The sequence below is a fragment of the Ptiloglossa arizonensis genome, chromosome 3 (assembly GCF_051014685.1).
Source record: "Ptiloglossa arizonensis isolate GNS036 chromosome 3, iyPtiAriz1_principal, whole genome shotgun sequence".
Lineage (NCBI taxonomy): Eukaryota > Metazoa > Arthropoda > Insecta > Hymenoptera > Colletidae > Ptiloglossa > Ptiloglossa arizonensis.
This window is the reverse complement of record NC_135050.1, coordinates 10898785-10907029: the sequence shown is the minus strand read 5'-3', so window position 1 is coordinate 10907029 and position 8245 is coordinate 10898785. Positions and strand designations below refer to the sequence as shown.

The following is an 8245-nucleotide window of genomic DNA, read 5'->3' as shown; positions in this document are numbered from 1 at the left end:
GGGATCTCGAATGAAATTCATATAATTTTTATTCTTTCGAATTTACGCAATCTATACACACAGTTCTATATACACGAATATAATAATATACAGAAAGTAATGGATCCATCTCTAACGCGCCAGTGATATCCTTGAACTTTGATAAAAATCATCCTGGTGCGAATTTTTACATTTTAAACTTTGATAGGCTCGTAATCGTAATAATTCTTTTCTCGTGCCATAGTACACAGTAGTACTATTACAACAGTAATTGCAATTATTATTGTCTGAATTACCTGAAACAGTAATTTTTAAATATTAAAAAATAAAAAATTGGAAAGCAATATGTAATAAAACATCCAGCGATAAAAAATCGATTAAATTAAATAATCGACAAATAATTGTGAATAAACGAACAAATAGTAACCAGAGAAAGAACCAAAAATTCCAATTTTACAGGTTTGCTCACAAATCAATTTTTACAATAATCGTTTTGATCGTTTAAGAATGAAAATACTAACTTTGTCACAATTTTAATTTTGATGAAAGGTTTTTAACGTAAATGTTCCTATTTTGCATGAAAGGGTGTTGTAACGATTGTAACACTTACTTTGAACATGATTACTGAGCGCACCAATGATTCCAGTTGTTCTCAGGATTCGAAATTCTACAATGTCATATTTCATTATCGTTCGCGAATATTTATAGCGGAGATTGATATCGAGAAAACATTTGAGCAAATGATCGCGATGAATTAGTTATATTGACACGTGTCGTCGATAATGAGTAAGGTTTACAAAAATTGCGATCAAAACAGTTTCTTGTTTGCGCGTTTCCATTGTGATTACAGTTGCTGTTTCACTTTTGATTGTTAATTGTTTACAAGGAGTAAGTGAAAAAATATATACGTATTTCGACGAAAAATACATTTTAATTTACTCGTAAATTATTCGCGAATCACCGACAGTCACAACTACGACTTACTGACAAATTAAGTTGACAAATTCACAAAAGAACTAGAAGAGTGTGTAATTAAAGAGCTGCATTAAAAATCTTTGGAAATTCTGTACCGATCTACTTATTTTTAATTAGGTTGGATCTATGCTTGTGGAAGGTGTCTAGACACACTGATTGGAAAATTTTTTAAAATTCTACCTTCAAAATATCCGAATTGACCAAAACTGAATTTATCCGGATCGAATTATTATAATATTTCGTACTAATTGCAAAATATACGATTTGTTCAATGATCACGAAAGCTTATTTACAATCTAAATTAACACGATTACTTATGAATGAATGTATTAGATAAAATAACATCGTGTACTCGAATCGAATAAGATTGAAAACAAAAATCAAAAATCATCGTTCTTGATTACTCTCTCTTCGAAACAGATTCCACTTCATTCGTACAAATTCATTCAAGTTCTACGTAATTTTCAATTCGCACAAATTTTCCAATACTCCGGAATGAAAATGTTTGGAAACAATAAGAAGGCGTGTTCACATTTCCGATATTAACGATACCAACTAACTACAAGTGATAGATAAAATTAAGCGATCGATAATCACCGATGATATTACGATACCTATCGAATATTTTTCATTCTGCTCGATTCGGACATTTCGTGAGCTTTCGCGTGGTTAACGACGAGTAGCGAGCTTTCGCGCGAAACACGCGCTCCAAGTGTTAAAGATCGATTCTATCGGTTCACTCGGGCAACAAGTAGCCCGGTTTTCACGAGAAAGACGCATCGCGGACGTACTTGTTCGCATATCGGGTAGAAAAGAAAGAAATTTCTCGAATTCATCGGCTTGTCGGGCCGTTTTTATTATATTCTATTAAACCGATACCCGGAATTTACGAGACAATTACAAGCTCGGTTTCGTCTGTGATCGTGACCGACCGGGCTGTCGGCCCGGCTGAAAGAACGAGCGAGCGTGTATTGAGATCGTGGGCCGGCGCAAGGGACAGCAGGAAAGAAGTAAAGATTTTATCTCGCGCAGCTGATCACCACTCTCGCTTTGGCCGAGAGCCAAGGGAACGTTTCTTTTCTTCTCTTCTCTCTCTTCGTCTTTTTCTTTTTTTCTTTTCCTTTTTGTTTTTAATCCTCCGCGCCTCGTCGACCGGCTCTCGTGCGAAAAACGCCGCGGATTTGCATGCGATCAGTTACCGATTAAACCAGATAGAATCGGCTGCTACTTTGCGCCGAATCGATGGCTGCTTGGTTCTCTTGACACGGAACGGCGAACCACCATACCCCGAGCCCCGAGAATCGAAAACACGGGGAACGCGGGAATTCGCGATCGTTCGCGAAATTTTAACGAAAGATACGTTTTTCCCGTCTTTTTAACGACTTTATTCGCTCGTGGATCGGAAAAGATGTGCGTAAGTCCAGGTACATCTTGCACGATATTTAATCGCAAGGAGAGTAAGGTGAAAGGATAAATCTACTCTTAAATCGAAGAAAGTTGAGGGATGCGACATTGCGTTGACGTTAATGGGATACCGACAGCTTAAAAATGTCTCTTATTCGCGATATTCTTGCCAGAATTGCCAGCGAACAATTTACGAGCGTAGAAATTCATTTATAAGAAGTAAGAATTAGTCTTTGTTACAGGTGAATGAATAATTTTATACAAGTATATTGGATTCTGTACAATTTATTTCCAAAATGGCTTTATGTGGCTAATGGCTAATGTTCTCGCGTTAGGAAAGTTTCTTCATGAATCGTTATTTCCAAAACACCGATCGATACGGAATTAATATAGTATTTTGCAATATTTTAACAGTAACACAATGAATCATGAAACCAAATATAGAAATGTGTATTCAGAAGAATGTATGCATTGCAAATATATTTAGTGTTTCCGTATTTAAACGTTTCTTCGTAAATCGTTATTTCGAAGGCGCAAATCTATGTCCAGTTCTTCGAAGAACAAGAATCCAGAGCGATGTTTCAAGAAGAACAGCACTAATACCAAAAATGGAAAAAGGTACCTCGGTTCTCGAACGAGTGTACAAACACGTTTAACGTTTAAAATCCTCGCGTGTAAAACTTTCTACGAAAACATTTATTGAATTTTGAGGACGTAAATTCACATCGAATTCTTCAAAAAGCGAGGATCCAGAACGGTGTTTCAAGAGTAACAGCACAAATACCAAATACGGAAAAAGGTACCTCGCTTAACCAACAACCGTGTAAACGCGTTTAAGATTCTCACGTGTGAAAGTTTACGCGGAAACTTTCGTTTCGAAAACGCAAATGTACATCGTGTTCTACGAATAAAAAAACCAATACTCGAAAAAACTACAAATTTCTATACCATATGTGAAAAAGTTCGTCAATTATCGAGCAGCCGTTTCCATGGATTTTGTGTCGTTACATCGTAACACGTACAGTAATACGACCCAATAGTACGCACCACTATAGTTTATCGCGTGCCCTTTCTGACTCTCGACTCGTAACTGAAAAACCTAAAGGAAGATAACCAAACCTTTGACCGTGCAACAGACGACCTCTCGACACTGATACAATAATAGTTCTGTAAGTAGGTAGTCCTGATAGTTCAGTAAGTAGGCAGTCCTGATAGTTCAGTAAGTAGGTAGTCCTGATAGTCCTGTAGCGTGACTATACAGGAAAAAGAAGCAAGCGAGATAGAAAAGGAAGAGGAAAGCTCTTCGATAAGGCATCCTAGCAGTCTCTGCCTTATACGTTGGGACATTAGGTACTCGGTTAAGTATCGTATATATACAGATCGGAGTTGGTACTTGGTAGAAACGGTCAGCGGTCGAATTTTCCTCCAGTGTGAGAGAATTCCTCGAAAGAATCTACGGCCATTGGCAAGCGACGTTCGCCACTGTCGAGACGATCGTTGCACACGCACCAACGTACACTCATCTCGCTATTTCCCTGCGCAAGAGGTTCCTCTCGATTCGTACTCGCGATCGGAACAAATTGCAGCGTCGCGGCGTGTCGCGGCGCGGCGCGTCACCGTCGACGGGGCGGTGCCCCGAGAATAGAAAAGCTTCGCGTTCCACGAGCGCCTAGATGAAAAGGAAGAGGAGAGGGTCTCGTTGGCAAACGCGCGGCGACCCTATCTGCATCTCGATCGACGAGTCGCGAGAGCTCCATCGGGGTACGGGGTTCCGAGGCATCGATCAGCGGTCCTCGTTAAAGGTATCCGCGATCGGAACAAAGAAAAGAAGAAAGAAAAGAAGGGGAAGGAAAGGAAACGAAAAAAAAAACAGAAGAGAATACACTCTCCCTCCTCGAGAAAAAAAAGAAAACGGGGGGGGGGGGGGGGAAGAAAAGAACAATTCGCGACTACGCGCCGCGAGGACGGGGGAGTGTGCACAGGAAATCGGTCGTCTTCGTAGGCCCGGGTACGGAATTCGGCGAGTGACACCACGAGTCCCCGGAATCTCGGCGTTGCATAGCCCGGGTGGCTCGCGATCCACGGGGGCCCCCCCGCGCCTCTCTTTCGCCATGGGACTCGGTGAGACGCGGTTGTTCGCCGCGCGGGCCGCGATCGACTCGACTCGTTTCTGTGTAAGTAACGTGAGTGCGTGTTTCGCGTCGGGCACGGATCGGGAGCCAGCGCGATGTTCCAGTTCCCTCGGCTGCATTCGCGGCGCAAGTAGCGTGCCGAGCGTGCTGATACTTCAGCTTCTGTTTGCACTACTTCGGCGGCGGCGGTATGCGGCCGCGGGAGGGTCGCTTTCCGTCTTCTCTCCCGTCTCGAGCGGCGTGTATGAGAGCGCCGCGGGCGCGGGGCAACTGCATCTGCGCGAGGCGGATTCTCTCGGTGAGAGATTCGAGCCCGCGATACGTGCTAGTCGGGACTGGATCGTTCTCTCGCGCGTACGAGCGAGCGCTGCGCGCACACGTGCTCGTCAAGATTTTCGACTAGATCGATGATGCTCCGCCGGAAGGAACGGCGAGGAGGAAGGGACGAACAACGGGGAGAGACTACGTGGACGATAGGAACACGACGGACGCCACCGGTCCGTGGCGAATCGGCGTTCGTTTAACGCGTTTGATAGACGCCATGCTAGCTTTTTATTGTTGAAGATATTTGTTCGAACCGTAGCGTAAAATTGAAATTGTTCGATGGTTTGTAGACGTGCTCGTTAGTTTGGAGTATTGCTAACGAGAATAATTCTATTTGAAAGTTTACAGGTATTAGGATGTAGAGAATCGTTGCAACTTTGGAACATTGGTCCCCGTGGACCATCGTGACGTTCAACGTTTTAAGGGCACCGTGAATCGCGGCTCGCGCTACTCGAACGCGAGATTTCCATACCGCGTTACGTAAGAACTCGTTATCGTCGAGCGATACCCAAACTGGGTATGAGTATTTTTATGCGTTCACTGGCACACGACGGTATGGATAACGTGTGGTAAACGTTTACGATTGTACTCGAAACGAAGGTCGGTATTATTGTATTATTCTAGGAAATAATTCAAAAGAACGAATGATGAACATAGTATCGAAGGAAGGAGAAAATGTAAAATTGAGAATACGGTTTAGAAATAAGGTACCAGCTGTTATTAATTCAACCGAGAGTGTAAAGAAGAGAAAAGAATAATAAGAAAAAGAAAAGTAAAAAATAAGGATAAATATGTAAGACGATAATAACGTCGATAAGAAAGAACGTTTATTGTAAGAAAATTAAAAGGAAATAAAAAATAAAAAGAATGTATAAACCGAAATACACGATCTGTGAAAGGATGACAATCTAATGGTAAATAAGAATTGTAATGTTCAAGAAAATTGGCATTTTACTACACGGACATTTACATTTCCAAATTAATTCGCATGGTGGAGAATGTACTGCATCGTTATTGGAAAAACAGTCGATGAAATTTTTGCGAGTGAGAATATTCGAATCGATTACGATTTGCATTTGATCTTTCTGGATAAAGGGTCATCGTAAAAAATTAAAAAATGTTGTAAACGCGTAACTAGAAATTTGTGAATACGTCGTTGAAAAGAAAAGGGTCTGATTCGAGAATACCGAAGTTAAACTCGTCTAAATACTCACGAGTGATGTAAAAACGTTAGGTATATCAAAATTGTACATACGTATGTACATGTAACGACAGGTATTCTGGTTTTATATAGCGACTGAGAGATTCATTAAATTCTTTAATATCGAGGAGTTATTCTTTCGAGCGATCACGCGCGTAAGAAATTCTTCGCCGTTACACCGTACGACGATCTTTGATTAAACATCCCCGAGAAATGTTTGAAATTATTAAATATATCAGGTTGGAGGAATATTCGAAGCTACGGAATTTTTTCAACGGCGTGCTTCTGCGATTCCAGCGCTTCGAACGGTATTGACAATGGATGGAAGACGATCAACGATTAATTAAACCCCTGAAAAACTTGCAAAGCACCGAGTAATTTAAACTTTTGCAAGTATTTCGCACAATTTGCGTCGCATTGTTTTACTCCCGTCGCTATGTGCACTTAAAGTGCACCGTGTGCCGTGCGTGCAAATACGTTCGACGTTCCTTGACTCGTTGCCAATTCGAAGCGTGCGCGAAATGTGCGAATGTGAGTCACTCGTTCGTCGAAATTGCAGCCGCCGCTATTAAGCTACCATTAATTAACCATCTTAAATTGATGATGAAACGTCGACAAAGGAGTTTCATTTTAACGTGCACGGAAGATTGTCTCTTATCGTAGAAAATGATTCGAAACACGAGAAAAATGAATCAAGAGAATAATCGTTTACAGAAAGAAGTTTGGTAATTGATCAAACATTACGACTACAGTGGAGTTTATCGACTGATTATAAAAACGCATAAATAATACGGACTCGTGCATTTCTTTGTTCAATGAACGTGTTACTTTTCGATGAATTTTTACTTTCTCAGAAAGAAGCAAATCGTGCCACTGTGGTTGCAAATGTACTTGTATTTTTCTCGAGTTACTTTCGAATCAAGTGTGTTTGCGTCATCGACGTAAAATCGATCTTTAAATTCGACACGATTAAACGTCGCGCCAGTTGCTTGCACATCGAATGTTGCGTAACGAAAGGTTCAAATGCGAAGACTAGCTTAGAGGTAGACACTTTTAAATCGCTATAATTACAAGAACTCGTATTGATGAAATATTTGGCTCGGTTCCGGGTAATTAAGATTGATCATCGACAGCGTGAAAAACGATTATATAGTAAGTAACGAATCAAATGGAAAGTGAGTCGAGTTGGCGCGTTCACTTTCAATCGGTGGTACAATAATTAATCGAATTAAAAAATTAATCGCGCGACTGCTATGTTTCTTTAATATCCGTTAAATATAACCTTAGCAGACCAATTCAGTCGATACGAAATAACTTAAATAAAAATAAATGTATATTATATACTCAACCGAATTCAGTGTCTCGATATGTATTATGTTAAAAGTCATCTAAACGAAGCTTGAAATATTTCGTTTTTCTAGAAGCAAAACGGTAACAAATAAAATCGTTCATCGACGTGCCTTGGTCCATCCTAGTCGCGAAAGAACGATTATTAAAATTCGATTCCTCCCGTGCATTTTTATTTAACCTTACCCGAACGTCGTAACTAGAGCAACCATCGCGTCACTATCGTCAACGCGGGGAGAGAGAGAGAGAGAGAGAAAAAAGAGGAACAATTAACTTATCCACTCTCGGGTAAACAAATAATCAAAAAGGAGGCGATCCAGCCTCTCCAAACTAGGAAATTACCCGACTAAATGAAATCCAACTTGGAGGGCAGTCCGCTTAATAACAGAAATCTCGAGGGTGCCGATTTAGCTTACCCCATCGCACGAAACGGAAGAAAGAACGAAAACCACCGACTCCCTTCTCCATGGGTAACCCTCGTTCCACCACCCTCCGTCTCTCTCCTCGTCGTCAATTATTATCGTCTTCCACGGCTTTGTAGAGCCGACGCCGACATCGCAGGCGCCCTACGATTGGGCGTCGGAACGCTCGACGTCGCCATGGCGACCGACCCCCTTCGACGAGGGTTGGCCAAGGTGGGGACGAATAACTTGCGAAAACACGTAAATTAAACGCACTATGGGGGTTGATGGGGCGGAATGGGGCCGAGTGGGTGTCTCAGACCGTGAAACATAGCCGTCATAAGCGGATATTAAACCGTGCTTCCGGGGTCAGGTCTGGTCCGGGGTCGAGCTCGTAAAAACGTTCGCGGAAAACTCGTCGCTTATTTTTCGACGACCGACGGATCCATCAATGGAAACCGGACCGAGTGTAAATGAAATTG

General features: G+C 41.6%; 1 long non-coding RNA gene across 1 annotated transcript; it reads right to left on the bottom strand.

Annotated features, from left to right (window-relative positions):
* Window positions 1-585: 585 nt before the first annotated feature.
* Window positions 586-3832, bottom strand: LOC143144037 (uncharacterized). The gene is made up of 3 exons (XR_012991329.1): window positions 3752-3832; window positions 3406-3457; window positions 586-646 (listed from the first exon to the last, which is right to left on the bottom strand). It is a non-coding gene; the product is annotated as an uncharacterized LOC143144037 (long non-coding RNA).
* Window positions 3833-8245: the final 4413 nt, after the last annotated feature.